This window comes from Lytechinus variegatus, chromosome 8 (genome assembly GCF_018143015.1).
Source record: "Lytechinus variegatus isolate NC3 chromosome 8, Lvar_3.0, whole genome shotgun sequence".
Taxonomy (NCBI): Eukaryota; Metazoa; Echinodermata; class Echinoidea; order Temnopleuroida; family Toxopneustidae; genus Lytechinus; species Lytechinus variegatus.
In genome coordinates this window covers 34,919,748-34,936,976 of record NC_054747.1, presented here as the reverse complement: position 1 = coordinate 34,936,976, position 17,229 = coordinate 34,919,748, and the positions used below count along the sequence as shown (strand labels likewise).

The window sequence follows — 17,229 nt, the reverse complement described above, 5'->3', positions numbered from 1 at the left end:
ATGTTCGCAAACCTTCGACACGCATTTTCTGTCCAGCAGGTCGATTAGTGAAAAATATTTTTTATTATTTTAGTATTATGTCAAAATATGTCCACAGGATATAGGTTTCTGTACTAAACAGGACAAACAATAATTATTGCTCACTTCGCTCGCATCCATTACAATACTGACAACCACTTTTTTCAAATTTAGAATAACATCACCGTTTTGTCATTTTGCTTCTACACGCCAACGAAGACTTTTCTGTTCCCCAATCTAACAATATAGCAAGAATAACTCAGTTTTAGCATACTAGGATCGACAGTACTCGAACTGAATGATGATCTTTAAAAGCACTGTTTGAAAACATTGAAATTTGTGAGATACTTCCTATTTTTGAGCAATCGCCATGAGCGCCCAGCTGAGGCGGATACCGGCGCTTTACAAGAACCCATCATCATCATCGAGTGACTTAATTAATACTCCGCCAATTTCTTTGAGGATATGATAGAGTGAATTAAATCGTCAAATCGATAACAATCGTTACTTAGCGTGCAAATTGATTGATTTTAATTCCATATACATGGTATATGGGTCAATTATTCAGTGTTGCTTCATGTGCAGAAAGAGGCTCTGGCTCGCATCATCACTGATCAATGGGCATTTGAATTACAAAGCCCGGTATTGTGATATTGACATTGCGTAACGCGTTTGTCAGTAATGGTAAGTAAACATTTAATAATGTAAAGTGTATACATGTGTACACAATGTGTTGTAAAGATAGATCTTCACGTCAATGGAGATGACGTGTATGACGTACAATTCGCCAATTTATATTCACAGGACGTTTCCCTTCTACAAAGCACGACTGATTCAAGAACATAGAAAATATATTGTCTATTTATGACAATGAACAACAAAGAAGTCTTTATCGCAAAATGGTGAAAGAAAACAACAGTTTCGCCCTGGACTGTGGACAAACGACACAATTATATTAAATTTTTCGTCAGCTCTGAAACTATATATAAGGACGAACCTGCTGTTCCGATTTACCAATTTTCGACAAAGACCTCCCAGCTGTTCTTTGACATTTGACGGCGTTTTCAATACCTTGACCGTTGTCTTAAATCTGCCCCAGTTGCATTTGCGAAAACTCGAGATTTTGAAGGCATATCTTACCACAAACATCAATAATTCAAGCCTGTGTAAGGTTTAGAATTATAAGTTTAGCTCAGGGGTAGAAAATGATGCAAGCTTTAAGTTGTAGCTCAAATTAATCAATCGTCAAAACAAAAGGGAAAATAAGTGAAACTAGAAGAAGACGCAAAATGAATCGAACAAAAACCGAAGAAGTCTGGTAGTGCATGCACTGAGCCGTTTTATTCATCCTAATTCAAACCACCTATAGGTAGCTGGTACAAAAAATGTTGAAACGGCTGGTTTCGACTCGCCATACGGCTGCCGTAGAGCAAATGTGACCGGGTATCTCGAGGCTACTTTGCCTCAGCTAAACTTGGGATCACATGATAATTTACATATATTCAAATCAAGTAGAGTCAACCAATCAAAATCAAATGAATGGAAGGATCGAACTAAAATGTAAGAAACCAATTCATAATATAAACCAATAAGGCATGAGAAGAAGATGATAAAGGATGTCTGGGTGATTATATAATAATGGAAATAGAAACTAAGAGTCAGGTGAGGGATTTGACCCCCCCCCCCCCCACTTCCCCCATCATGGATTCACCTTTAATAGCACACGCAGTTAAAACAATATAATACCCAAACAGAAACGTGAAGTATATTATGATAGAACAAAATGCAATTACACAAATGCATTTACAGCTGTTAATCATATCACAGTGCACCTCTATCCCTGTTTGAATTCAATAGTTGCATGAGCCAACTCCCCTCAGCCATCATAATAAGCATACATATAGTATCATTTGAGAAATACAATTTTGAGTTATAATGTGAATGCCATATTTCAGGTTGCGTGTAGAATCAATTAAAGTTTTTAGACCAAACTTTTCTTTCCTTTAACAATCCAAACAATTGATTTTATGAACCATATGTACCATAGTCACTTCATAAGTATGTCACAGACAACATGTATAATTTATCAATTTTCCCCTAATGTAGTTTCAGAGGAATGCAGGTATACCACGTTCGTTATTTGTACGGAACAAAAATAAATCTCAACTAATTTTCTGCGATTCTTCTTTCTTTATATATTTCTTTGATTATCTTTTCCCTTTCTATTCCGTTGTAATAGGCCTAACGACTTTGAGGCTGGTTTCAATTTTATTTCAGCATGTCTTAAGATAGAGGGTTGTGGTCTGGGACAGACATGAGACACGCATGCACTTTTCAGTCGGCGGTATGAAAACAAAAACCCAAATAGAATTAATGAAATATTGATCACGCATGTACCAAGACCACTAGATCTCTATAAATCCAGGGAAATCTGGATAGAATTCATTTGTGTTCCTCGAGCATACGTCAGGCAAGATCATCTTTGTTTAACTCTGGTAGACATCGTAAGAATACAACAGAAGCAAGGTAAGCATGCGAGGCTTTCTCTCATACATTCAAAAATATTGTGTAAGTCTTTAGTATACCTCAGATCACTAAGTGGCGAAAACTTCAGAGTAGTCTGCATGTAGCCACAAGGTCACATGGGGCTAACTACTACTGGCAGGGAAAAGATATTCATTCGAACGAACCCATAGCTCAATCTTTAAATTTGATATCGCTGATTGACAAACATTAATGAATATGATTGACAATCTAACACTGATTCTAGGGAGGGTACCTACTGAGCTTCCCTTTTCCAAATTGGAAAGATATATCACTACTTTGGAAATATTTTTTTTTACTGGCGGAAGAATTAAGGCCATTTTACTGTCTCAGGTGATGAGTTTGATCCTGTCAGGCATGTCAGGTGTAGTTCTCATAAATGCCGATTTGTTTTTAAAATGAGCCGGTCGAGGTCCCCTTTTCTCGTCAGATATTGGATGTCAGACATATATATCCTGTCCACTGGTAGTAGACATTAAACCCTTGAATTTCCTCCTTATTTTTATGATCTTTTTTAAAGCGCCATTTTAACACCACGAGTCTAGGGAAATGATATAGGCCTGTGATACCACAAATCCTGAGTGAAACTTTGAGCACCAAGGGGGATGTTGACACACGAATAACACAAATAAACCTTGCTATTTCACTTTCTTTCAAGATATAGCCAGGGACTTTACAGTCTGCATTCTGGCCAAGTTCCCCGGATTGAGTGTTTTTGCTCAAGCTAGTTTCGTCTTAATTTCACCAGGATTTGCAAACGATATCAAATTGATAGCCAAATAAAATCTTCAAGGGTAGCAAGAGAGTAATAGTTTTCTTTTCCCAGATAAATTTTGAACATATCAAACATTTCTTCCTAAATATTTGTTCTGCAAATAATAAATTTGTGGTTTGCAAAAAATAATCAGCTTGAAATTGATTTCAGTCCAGGCTTCGTTTCGTTCACGAATGTTACATGCTAGGAGATTACCAGATTCCTAGGTGAGGATCCTATTGGGAATAAGTCAGTTTGTGGGCTATCCATATCCTGTCAAGGTATTTTTTTTCTTCCAAATCTTAAACATGCACCCGTAATGCCAAACCTGGGGAACCAAATAACACGATTAATCAAGCAATTAATATTTTATCATACGACAAGAATATCACAGCAACATGGCGTCAAAGATAGCAACTCTATTTCTGCTGGTCGCTTTCATGATGGTAGCAAGAGCGTTCGATGATGACGTTCAGTCCGACGATTTTGGGGAATATCGCAGCTTGGCCGAGGAAGGTGAGTAAGCCTATACTGTTAAAGGACAGGTCCACCCCAACAAAAAGTTGAATTGAAATAAAGGAGAAAAATCCAACAAGCAAAACACTGAAAATTTCATCAAAATCGGGTGTAAAATAAGAAAGTTATGACATTTTAAAGTTTCGCTTAATTTCACAAAACAGTTATATATATATGCACATCCTGGTCGGTGTGCAAATTGGCAGACTGATGAATTCACCCACTCACTATTTCTTTCGTATTTTATTATGTGAAATATGAAATATTCTAATTTTTCTCCTACTTGTCAAGTGAAAGAAAGTTATTTTTTCCCTGAACATGTGCCCTTACCATTATTCAGTTTATGGTTAGGTTAAGTAAGTTGGTCTTTAATGTCAAATCTGTAAAATTTGAGATATTGTATTATTCAAACAATAAAACACAAAATAAATAATGAGTGATGGACATTATCGACTCTCTCATTTGCATATCGCTGAATTGCACATTGAACTTTTTTGTGAAAAAATAAGCGAAACTTAAAAATGTCATAACTTACTTATTTTACATCCGATTTTGATGAAATTTGCAGCGTTATGTTAGTTTGATTTTTCTCTATCGATTCAAATCAACAATTTTCTGGGGTGGACTTGACCTTTAAAAAAGACCCCTGATTTTACAGAAAAACAAGATTTTGCAGAAAGCAATAACAGAATCATTATGTAAATTCATAAAACAGGAATTTTTCTACAATCTAACAGAACAGGTCTGTTAAAACAGGGGAAAATTATGTTTTAATTAAGGAATTTTGTAAAGTTCCATACACCAACTCAAAATTTCCTGTTATTTTACATGATATAATATTACGCAATCTGGTAAGATTACAAGTGTTCTCGAGAATCTGCTGCAGGAACTGCTTTTATTTTAAGGATAAAATTTCTAACAGTGCAGAAGGATTAATCTTTAATGAAAATAATACCCAATAAATGATTTAATGAAGTCTATAAAGAAAAATAATAATTTCTTGGGGGTAGTTATCAGGGAATTTCTTGCACCGCCACGCAGAACGGAATCAAGAACACAGTAAATATATTGAAAATGCTAGTCATAATATAAGGACAGCTGAGAAGAGGTCTTTGTCGGAAATCAGTGAACCAAAACAGCAGTTACGTCCTTTTAAAGGCCACCGCACACCTTACGACCTTTTGTGATCCGATTTTGGAACAAATCGCATTTTGCTCATTTTCTGAAAATGTGAATGGAACATATGATTCTTTTTTAGGTTTAAATTAATTGAAAGAATAGTATAACCATTTTGAAAGATTGCAAGTCTTTGTTTTGGAGTAAAGGCCAAATTAGTTTCATATCGTGGCCAATCGACCGACTGCTATGATGTCATTACGACTAGATATTAAATTCGCTTATATTCTAAGAAGGATGATAGCATAGTCGCATATTTGAACATAGGTATTTAGAACATTACACAGTAAGATATTCCGAGTCTCAATGTTAGTATCAAATTTTACTACATTTTATTCTGAAATCGGGTCGCAGACCAATCGTAAGGTGTGCGGTCGCCTTTAGATTCGGAGCTGTCGAAAATCGCAACAATGTGTTAATTGTCCAGAGTCACATATAAAACAGTTGATTTGATTCACCAAGTTTTACTGGTATTGACAATGCATTTTGTATGTTTTTGATCCGTTCTGAGTCGCATTTGGCCCCCTGCAGAACAATCAATACTTGTAAAATAAGGAACTAGATTTTAGAATATCTCAGAACGGCGGTATTAAAATTTCCTCAAATATGATAAGAAGTAGTCGATAATAAATAATAAAAACGACAAAAATAGAAAAAAAATGTTTTTTTTTAAACAATAATCCAATTTAATGACTTCTTTGACAGGTGAATTGGAAGGACTAGAGAGCGCCGACTCGGATGTTATGAGTGAAAAAACTTGGCTTTGTTACGGAACACAGCCTTGTGACAGAAGACGTTCAAATTAGGTAGGTCCCTGTGTAAATTAAAAAGAAGTACACAGCAAAAACTGTGGTGTTAACCGGTGAACATAGAGGACCACACCGGTGTTAAATTAGTGGTGTTAGTTTTACACATATAGGTGTTATAACAACACCTTTTGTTGTTACATTTACACTCTTTACTGTTGTCCTCTATTAACACCAATTGGTGTCAGTTTTAACACCGCAGTTTTTACAGTGTAGCCTATACAGTGCGTATCAAAAAAAAGTTTACACTTAGAAAAAATCCTGTAAAATTATACATTTGTAATATCCTGAAGATTTTTCCACATTTTAACATTGGTACAGGTCCATTTAAGCAAATGACGATAAAACTGTCGAAAAAATTTCCGCTTCAGTGAGCACCACTTACTTTTGAAAAGTTAGTGAAAAATGATTTGCGCAGAACTTCAAAATAGTTATGCGAATAAAAGTAGACCTTAATCATGAATAACACGTGGAATTTAGCTAGTAAAATTGATTTGAAGATATCTTTTACCTATTTAACTTGTTTCTTTGCCCAAACCACTTCGAGGAGTGCATTGCGCCACACCCCACTCCCCCACACACCGAGGCCATCGGGACGATATTTGCTTTACACTGAGCTGTGATTTACATGAAATGGCTTAGGCTTGATTGTCATTTTGTTAATCATTGTCAAGCTTGGAAAAGGTGTGGAGAAACAAGTATTGAATAAAAAATGAAACGTAGACCCACTTTAAATGATAAAAACTTAGTGAAAAGTGCTAGAGATGTCTGATATAAACTTTGGTTCAGATTCAGTTATGTCCTCAGATCCAGCAGGCACAAAAAGGGTAAAAGTTGTGTATACTAAGTGATAAAAATTTGGGTGGTAAAACTGTTAGAAAATGCTTGAATGTATCTGTTTTATTTCAATTGACTAAAAGTGCAAGGGAAATGTATGAGAAATGTTTCGCAGGGTAAGTTTGATTTCACCCTTTCCCCTTGACACAGCGTACAAACAGGCATTTCTGCGCAATCAGATTTCTGTGAGCTTTACAAAAATGGACAGTGCTCACTCAGGTGTAACATTCTGTCAAAACTTTTACTTTCATTGGATAGATGAGACCCAAACCCAGGATTGTATGTGAAAAAATTACCCACATGTTGTATATTCTAAATTCCCAGGGCTTTATCAAAGTGTAAACTTTTTTTTGATACGCACTGTATAGCGCGGCACAACATCTTAAGAGTGTAACCTTCGCGTGCCATATTTAAAAATTATATCACCCCCAATTTACACAATGGATTGCACATTACACAATAAATGACATATTTAAATTATATATTCTGCTGTTAAATCTATCTAATGTTTACAAAAGAGATATGAAACCCACATTCTCAGTAAATATTATAATGTTGGATCAGGTTTCTTTTCTTTTCTTTCTTTTCTCCTTTCGTGTTGTAAAGTATAATGGTATTCCCCCCTTTTATGCTCAATTTTAAAAGTTGGTTAACAGTATTTATTTACATCATTATATTTCAAAATGTCGGTTTTTTCAATTTCCAGTTTTTGTAAAGGTGCATGGCAGCACCAACACGGCTTTGATTTTTTTTATTTGCCTCCATTTTCATTCATATATTTATACTCTTTTTAAAATGTTTCTTAATCTTGATCAATATTGCATTATTTCAAGATTTTCTATGTTCGTAAACTATAAATGTACCTTGTTTTCTATGATGAATGAAATAAAAACTATCAATCAATCAATTATTAGTATTAGTATCATCATCATCATCATCGTTATTATAACAATTTTTATTATTACTAATATAATTATTATTAATGCTATTATTATTACCATTATTATTTTGATCAATATTCCATAATTTCAAGATTTTTTATGTTTGTAAATTTTGAATGTAACTTGTTTTATATGACGAATGAAAAAAAGACTATCAATCAATCAATCATTCTTGGCGCAAATATTCACTACTGAATGACACGCGCCGTATAAGCTAAAACAACAACATTAGTATTATCATCATCATCATCATCATCGTCATCATCATCATCATCATCATCATTATCATCATAATCATCATCATCATCATTATTATAACAATGTTTATTATTACTAATGTAATTATTATCAATGTTATTATTATTAGCATTATTATTATTATCATCATCATCATCATTGTAAATTTTATTAATATATATTTTTTTATACAGTAAATGTCCGGTCAATGACTCGCATTTGAAACTTGAGAAACAACATTTCTTCCAATCAGCCTCCATTTCCATCAATCCTTAGACACGCTAAATCAGATCATCAGCTTTCCAGTGATGCATTCAACTTCCGTCGATAAGTGCAACACAGGCTTTACATCTTAAGTTAATATCAAATAATAATTAGCCATTATGAATTCTACGTTATATTTGACACAGAAATGTTGTCTGTATTTCCCCTTTCTCATTTTTCATTTAATTCATATTTTATTCCATTTCCATTCAAAACATAATACAAAGTAATATAAAGTAATACAAATCCAAGTACTTTCATAAAATCTGTTTTTCCTTTTCCGACCTGTCATGTTAAGCTCGATATACCACGTTCTGAATTATGAATAGTAATAAGGATAAATAGCAATTGAAAATGAAGAATTGATATTCATGTGGTTTTCTCTTTCAATTTGTTAGGTTTGGAAATGTTTGGGAAAGTGCTGAATGTGTTCAATGAGTCTACTTATGAGATTGATTAAAGAAAATTTCAGAGGGATATAGAAAGAGGGACCGACAGAGAGAGGATGGCAGGAGGAGAGAAGGGAAGAGAGGGGGAGGAGATAGAGATGGAATAGAAAGAGAGAGAGAGAGAGAGAAAGAAAAAGACAGAGAGGGAGAGGGTGAGAGAGATGCAATAAGCGAGATACTTTTGGGGATTGAGAGCGGGAATGAGTGTGTGTGTAACTGATTTCATTGTTTTTTAAAGATATATATGACTCATGATTGTCTTAAGTTAGTGGAAAAAAGTGAAAATATGAAGTGTAAGGTATTATATATGATTTGAAATGTTATGTAACTATTTGTTCATGAAATCAGAATAAAAACATTATTAAAAAAAAAGATGGATGGAGAAGGAAAAGAGAATGAGAAAGTGTGTGTGTGTGTATGTGTGTGTGGCCGGGGGGTGGGTGTTAGAGAGAGGGTCTGAAAAAAGGAGAAAGGAGACAGAAAGAGAGAGAAAATCAGGTTGTGTGTGTCGGGCGATACTTAGGACCCGTCCTAGCTGGTTTTATACCTTGGTCACATTTGCTTGCCGTAAGGCAAAAACAGTCGTTTTAACATTTTTTTGTACCAACTGCATATAGCTGGTTTGAAATAAAATCAATAAAACGGCTGTAGAGCAAAAGTGACCAAGTTAGTCACGTGTGTCCGAAAACGAGCACAATCAATGGAATAAATTCACTTTGTTAGTTTATGAGACCGTAAACATACACCCCCACTTTCACGATTATTGATATTACGAGTCTCCCATTGTCAAATTACAAGACTGTGTGGGTAGATGTGTTATTTTCACAGATATATATTCCATTAAGAGCCATCAAACGACCAAGAAAGACAAACAAACAGTCCTTTTCAGGACTACATACATGGTGTGTATCACAGGGGCCGCGGAATGGTTTTCAAAGTGGGGGGGGGGGCTAACCATGCAAAAAATCACAATCTTATAGTCATTTTTACGGTTTTGGAAAAAAGTGTGGGGCGCTTCCACTGCCCCTCTACCGTAGAAACCTCTATTAGGTATATATATATCAATCAGATATTATTTGACCACTTTCGCGAATCAGAGGGATTTGAAAGGGCCATCTTTCCTATGATGGCGGTCTCCTGCATTCGTTTAAACTGGTTTTTTTTCCATTGAATATTGCTTCTTGTTAATATTTAGTTTTCATTGCTTTAGTATGACTATTGCTTAATTGTTTTGTAAAACTTAATTGTATCACCTAGATGTCATGTTGCATATTTACCCTGAGTGCAGAAATGAAATAAAATAAAATTAGTTTTAGGTGGTAAAACAAGGCGACGAGAAGAGAGATATAAAACAAAAGGGAAGAAGAAGGGGGATGGGATGAGAGAGAAGAGAAAGACCTTGGTTTTGTAAAAATAAAAATAATAATAATGAAAAAAAATAGCGATCGCGACGTATTCTTCAACAGAGAAAATCTATGGCGTCAAATCACAATGAATAGCTAAGAGAGGTCTTTGTGAACCAATACAGCCGATAGTTGTAATATTCTGAGGTGACAAAAAATTGCAAATATTTCACTGCAAAAACGCCGATATTGATTTAACACAAGCCTGATATCTATATCGGTCCACACCAGAAAAGCGTTGAAACAACACCAGTTAAACGACAAGCTCACCCAACAAAAGTTTATCTGAATAAAAAGAGAAAAATCTAACAAGTATATTACACTGAAAATTTCATCAAAATCGGATGAAAGATAAGAGAACTATGACATTTTACAGTTTCGCTTAATTTCACAAAAACAGTTATATCCCCATCCTGGTCAGTATGCAAATGAGAAGACTGATGAAGTCATCCACTCACTATTCCTTTTGTATTTTATATGAAATATTCTCATTTTCTCCTCATTGTCAAGTGATACAAGGATAACCCCCCTGAACGGTGGCGGATCCAGAGGGGGCGCCCCGGGCGCGCGCCCCCTCCTATTTTCGCCGGATTTTTTTTTTTTTTGATGGTTATATTTACTGGATTGGTACAATGTAGTCAATTTCAAGGGCTAGATCTAGTCAAAACTATATTTTAACTTACGCTCATGGCCTTTGTGTTCGCACAAATGCACCTCTGTCATACTGTATTGCAATATGTAAATTCCGGAATTCCAGGGCGCGCAAGTCGATTGGTTGGATTGTTGCACTACTTGTAATCGGGAGTTGCAGTGCAGTGACCAGTGTGAAGATGTTGGATTGGATATCATTTTTCCCGAAATTTTGTTTTTTTTGTAACATGCGTTTGTCCGTCTTTATGGCAAATACATGTAAATTGTAAGTAACAGATCGCGAGAGAAAGTGTCAACGATGCGAATGATAATGTCTATCCCCAAGATTATTCTTCACTCAAAGATGAAGCCCTATATCGGGCGCCACGTGCGCAGCATTATCATTCTGCCTTGGTCATGTACGTTTTCACTGAAATGTATAGGTCAGACATATTTGTATTTAATGTAAACTAACTTTTACACTTTCTGGTAGATTCAGAGGTATATTATCCAGGGCGCCCAAACTAAGTTTCGCCGAAGCAATCATTCCAACGAATTATCAAGGAGCAAAATTGTATATTCTCAATCACCAGTCGACCCCACTCCGCGTTTGCTGTGTATAGGCAGCTATATGTCAGCGTAAAGAGCGAAGATTTTATGTGACGGGGGGGGGGGGGGGTGGGGGCGGAGAATAAAAATACTTTCGTGCTGGGGAAAAACGTCCCGAGGACACATTGTGTATTGTTAAAAAGTAGAAATTGTGACATTAACCCCCCCCCCCTACCCCATTTTTAATGTTTGATAATCTATAGGTTTGCTGATTTTATTTGCTGAACTTATCGATTACAAGTCTCAGTTTCGTATCATTTAAATTTGACGTTTCAATTACACGATGCAAGCAATAGTCCGGCAGCCCAGGAGGTTTATTCAACCGAAAGCCGGACAAGCAAATGACCCCATAGCTGGATGGCATGGACCTTGAAGTTTACAAAAATGCATTGCTGCCGGGTTCTATGCGTGGTCTTCCCTCCGAAATGACGTAATATATGACGTCACTACAAAATGGCCCTATTTCGTGATTTTTCAGACATTGTACACATATCATGAAGTCAAGGGAGAATATCTCAGCCAAATCATGCTTGTTTTGTATGAAACTTTCACAATGTATTGTTCGAGTAGTGCACAAGAGATATGCAAAATTTCACGAACAGAAATTATTGTTTACATATGCAAATTACGTAATGAAATTTGCATATCATTAGTTTTGGAGATTTCTCGCATAAAAAATTGTCAAAAATCGATTTAGAAATTTATTTTCTTTTGTAGTGTACTTTATTTGATATTTTTTCTCTCAAGCATAATATCATTGTCTTTATTTATATCTCTACTTTAAGAAAATATATAACAGTAATTGAAAAAGACATTATAGACTGTGATTTCAGCCCCCTTTCCAATATGTTGCGCACGTAGAAATCGTGCGTTTTTGGCCTATTTTCACCATATGGCTGAGGTGTGCGAACGATATGCCTTCTTTATTGATGTTTCCTGCATTTTGCATGATATTAAATCTTCCAAACAACATATTTTCTTCTTCATTATGTCTCTGGTGATCAATCAATGATTTCAGCAAAAATTGATTGCCCACTGGGCAGTCTATAGGCTACGTTTTCAGCCTAGTTTTCAACAACGAACCTATACCATGTATGACTGCATCGTTGTAGTCGAGTCGGATAAGGGGGTTTCTATGTACCATCAAAACATTTTTCACTCAATGTTTTGGTATTTGCCTAAAGTGTCTAGTTAATGAATCTTGATGTTCCCTTCCCAAAATCGTGTCCAACGGAGTTCAAAATTGATATCTTTGGCGGCCCTCTTGGACATTTTTAATGAAAATCAATTATTTTCATATTTTATTGCACAAAGTCTGACAATGGGAAATTTTAAATCAATACGCATTTCACTAGGATTTGGATAGTAGAAATCGTTTGAAATTGTTTTCTGAATAGTCCGATTAATATATTAAAAAAAAGAATTCATCAAAAATTTTGAACCAAAATGTTCATGTGCATTGACATCTATCTGTTTCATCTTGCATCCGATCGCCTTTGTTGATGTGCCTAACATGCAGAAAATAACGTACTTAGCGATCGATAGAAAGGTATGGTATTACTTGTATCATGTGTATGAGGGTAAAAGGCATTTTCTACACAAAGCAATTTTTATGATAATTAAATCTCTTGAAAAAGATAGAAGTTCGAGGCATTGCTCTGCATTTTCATTTTGCATGCAATTACTCTCGGGCACCTTAAAGCATAGTCCCACAAGAACCAGTAAAATGTTACATACAGTACCATACCATTATCCATAGCTTGACTATTATGATATCGTGCTTTTCGGAGCCCCCAATGTGGTAACATTTTGTTTTGAGTATGTAATTTTTTCCTTTAAATCACTTTTCTCTATCGGCTACATATAAAGAAATTTGGGCATGGCAAAGCCTAACCCTCAGGGGGCTGCCAAAGTCACCCAATCTTTTTTTCGTATCTTGCCAGTTTCTCGGAAAATTAGTCATTTTGAGGCAAACAGTGTTTCTGCCTTGCGGTAAAGCCCTTGTTTTTGTTTTGTAACCACATAAAGATGACAAAGTAGGATCTTCTTTATCAGTTACATATGTCTATTTTCATTCTTTATTGTAAAAAAAATGCAATGTTTGAGCCCCCATTCAGACAAAAGGGCATTTCTGCTATATAGTAAAGCTAGCTTTGATTTTGGAAACCACTTTGAAATAAAAGAAGAGGCATTTTTTTCTATCAGCTACATGTAAAAAAAAGTTCGGTACATCGACTGCTACCTTCTTTAGAGGCTCCAAGATTGGCAGATTTTCCCCATATTGGAAAAAATATGGAAAAGGGGTGGGTGACTTTCGGAACCCCCGGAGGGGATAGACTTTGCTGTGCAACCACTTATTAGCAGCAGATTGAAGAAAGTCTACTCCTTTAATTCCATGTAGTTTCAAAATAATGAAACGGGCTTCACCATATAGCAGAAACGCTTTTTGCCTGAATGGGGGCTCGAAAATAGCACATTTTCCCATAAACAGGTAAAGTATGGAAAAAGGGTAGGTGATTTCGGCGACCCCATAAGGGGGGTATGTTCCAATATGCCAACACCTCTTTATATGCAGCAGATAGAGGAAACTCTATTCTTTCGTCTCCATATAGTTTAAAAGCAATAAGAGTAGTTTTACTATATAGCAGAAACACCTTTTGCCTCAATGGGGGCTCGAAAATAGCGTATTCTCTCCCAAAATAGTCAAATTATGAAATAGGGTAGGTGATTTTGGTGACCCCCTAAGGGGGTATGTTCCAATATGCCAACACCTCTTATATGTAGCAGATAGAAGAAACTCTACTCTTCTCGCCTCCATATAGTTTAAAAGCAATAAGAGTAGTTTTACTACATCGTAGAAACACCTTTTGCCTCAATGGGGGCTCGAAAATAGCATATTTTTCCATAAATATCAAAATATGAAATAGGGTAGGTGATTTTGGTGACCCCCTAAGGGGGATATGTTCCAATATGCCAACACCTCTTTATATGTAGCAGATAGAGAAAACTCTACTCTTTCGTCTCCATATAGTTTAAAAGCAATAAGAGTAGTTTTACTACATAGCAGAAACACCTTTTGCCTCAATGGGGGCTCGAAAATAGCATATTTTCCCATGATTTTGCAAATTACGTAAAAGGGGCGGGTAACTTTGGCAGTTCCTAAAGGGGGTAGGCTTTATGGTACCAGCACCTCTTTATATGTAGCAGATAGAGGAAACTCTACTCTTTCGTCTCCATATAGTTTAAAAGCAATAAGAGTAGTTTTACTACATAGCAGAAACCCCTTTTGCCTCAATGGGGGCTCGAAAATAGCATATTTTCCCATAAATAGTTAAAATATGAAATAGGGTAGTTGAATTTGGTGACCCCCCAAGGGAGGTATGTTCCAATATGCCAACACCTCTTTATATGTAGCAGATAGAGGAAACTCTACTCTTTCGTCTCCATATAGTTTAAAAGCAATAAGAGTAGTTTTACTACATAGCAGAAACACCTTTTGCCTCAATGGGGGCTCGAAAATAGCATATTTTCCCATAAATAGTTAAAATATGAAATAGGGTAGTTGAATTTGGCGACCCCCCAAGGGAGGTATGTTCCAATATGCCAACACCTCTTTATATGTAGCAGATAGAGGAAACTCTACTCTTTCGTCTCCATATAGTTTAAAAGCAATAAGAGTAGTTTTACTACATAGCAGAAACACCTTTTGCCTCAATGGGGGCTCGAAAATAGCTTTTTTTCATAAATAATTAAAATATGAAATAGGGTAGGTGATTTTGGTGACCCCCTAAGGGGGGTATGTTCCAATATGCCAACACCTCTTTATATGTAGCAGATAGAGGAAACTCTACTCTTTCGTCTCCATATAGTTTAAAAGCAATAAGAGTAGTTTTACTACATAGCAGAAACACCTTTTGCCTCAATGGGGGCTCGAAAATAGCATATTTTCCCATGATTTTGCAAATTACGTAAAAGGGGCGGGTAACTTTGGCAGTTCCTAAAGGGGGTAGGCTTTATGGTACCAGCACTTCTTTATATGTAGCAGATAGAGGAAACTCTACTCTTTCGTCTCCATATAGTTTGAAAAAAATAAAGGTGGCCTTACTACATAGCAGAAACACTTTTGCCTCAATGGGGGCTCGAAAATTGCATATTTTCCCATAAATAGGTAAAATATGGAAAAGGGTAAGTGATTTCGGAGACCCCCTAAGGGGGTATGTTCCAATATGCCAACACCTCTTTATATGTAGCAGATAGAAGAAACTCTACTCTTTCGTCCCCATATAGTTTGAAAATAATAAACGTGGTTTTACTAAATAGCAGAAGCACTTTTTGCCCAAATGGGGGCTCGAAAATAGCATATTTTCCCATTAATGGGCAAAATACGTATAATTATCGGGTAACTTTAGCAGTCCTCAGAGGGGGTAGGCTTTGCTGTAACAGCACACCTTTTTTGTAGCAGATAGAGAAAACTCTACTCTTGTCTCCACATAGTTTAAAAACAATGAAAGTGGCCGTACTACATAGCAGCAACACTTTTTGCCTCAATGGGGGCTTGAAAAAGCATATTTTCCCACAAATAGGTAAAATATGAAAAAGGGTGGGTGATTTCGACGCTCCCTAAAGGGGTATGCTTCAGTATGCTAGTAGCAGATAGAGGAAACTCTACCCTTCTTATCTCCATGTAGTTTAAAAAGAATGAAAGTGGCTTTATTCCATATCAGAAACGTTTTTTGCCTTAATATGGGCTCCAAAGTGGCATATTTTCCAATAAATGGGTAATAATGGTATTTGCCCTTTAACTAAGCAAATAAAGACATACATATTGTCATGAAGCGTTACAGTATTATCGGTATATTATATCCTCTTTCGTGTCGAATGCTGATATTTTGAAATAGTTGTTGATGTTAATGATTGAACAGATAGATATCAATGCACATGCAAATTTTTGACCAAAATCATGCCCATTTCGGGATAAATTTTATTTCAAAATATATCATCAGAAAACGAATTAAATCGATTTCTACTATCCCAATCATAGAGAAATGCGTATTGATTAAAAGATTGTCCCATTGTCAGACTCTGTGCAATAAAATATGAAAATAATTGATTTTCATTTTTAAAAAAGTCCAAGAGGGCCGCCAAAGATATCAATTTTGAACCCCGTTGGACACGATTTTGGGAAGGGAACATCAAGATTCATTAACGAGACAGTTTAGACAAATACCAAAACGTTGATTGAAAATTGAGTGAAAAATATTTTGATGGTACACATGTACAGGAACCTCTTATCCGACTCGACTACAACGATGCAGTCTTACATTGTATAGGTTCGTTGTTGAAAACTAGGCTGAAAACGTAGCCTATAGACTGCCCAGTGGGCAATCAATTTTTGCTGAAATCATTGATTGATCACCAGAGACATAATGAAGAAGAAAATATGTTGTTTGGAAGATTTAATATCATGCAAAATGCAGGAAACATCAATAAAGAAGGCATATCGTTCGCACACCTCAGCCATATGGTGAAAATAGGCCAAAAACGCACGATTTCTACGTGCGCACCATATTGGAAAGGGGGCTGAAATCACAGTCTATAATGTCTTTTTCAATTACTGTTATATATTTTCTTAAAGTAGAGATATAGATGAAGACAATGATATTATGCTTGAGAGAAAAAATATCAAATAAAGTACACTACAAAAGAAAATAAATTTCTAAATCGATTTTTGACAATTTTTTATGCGAGAAATCTCCAAAACTAATGATATGCAAATTTCATTACGTAATTTGCATATGTAAACAATAATTTCTGTTCGTGAAATTTTGCATATCTCTTGTGCACTACTCGAACAATACATTGTGAAAGTTTCATACAAAACAAACATGATTTGGCTGAGATATTCTCCCTTGACTTCATGATATGTGTACAATGTCTGAAAAATGGTGAAATAGGGCCATTTTGTAGTGACGTCATATATTACGTCATTTCGGAGGGAAGACCACGCATAGAACCCGGCAGCAATGCATTTTTGTAAACTTCAAG

The 17,229-nt window shown here is 35.7% G+C and overlaps 1 long non-coding RNA gene across 1 annotated transcript; it reads left to right on the top strand.

Annotated features, from left to right (window-relative positions):
- Window positions 1-2,338: 2,338 nt before the first annotated feature.
- LOC121420840 lies at window positions 2,339-5,749 on the top strand. The gene is made up of 3 exons (XR_005970851.1): window positions 2,339-2,544; window positions 3,701-3,832; window positions 5,714-5,749. It is a non-coding gene; the product is annotated as an uncharacterized LOC121420840 (long non-coding RNA).
- The last annotated feature ends 11,480 nt before the right edge of the window (window positions 5,750-17,229 follow it).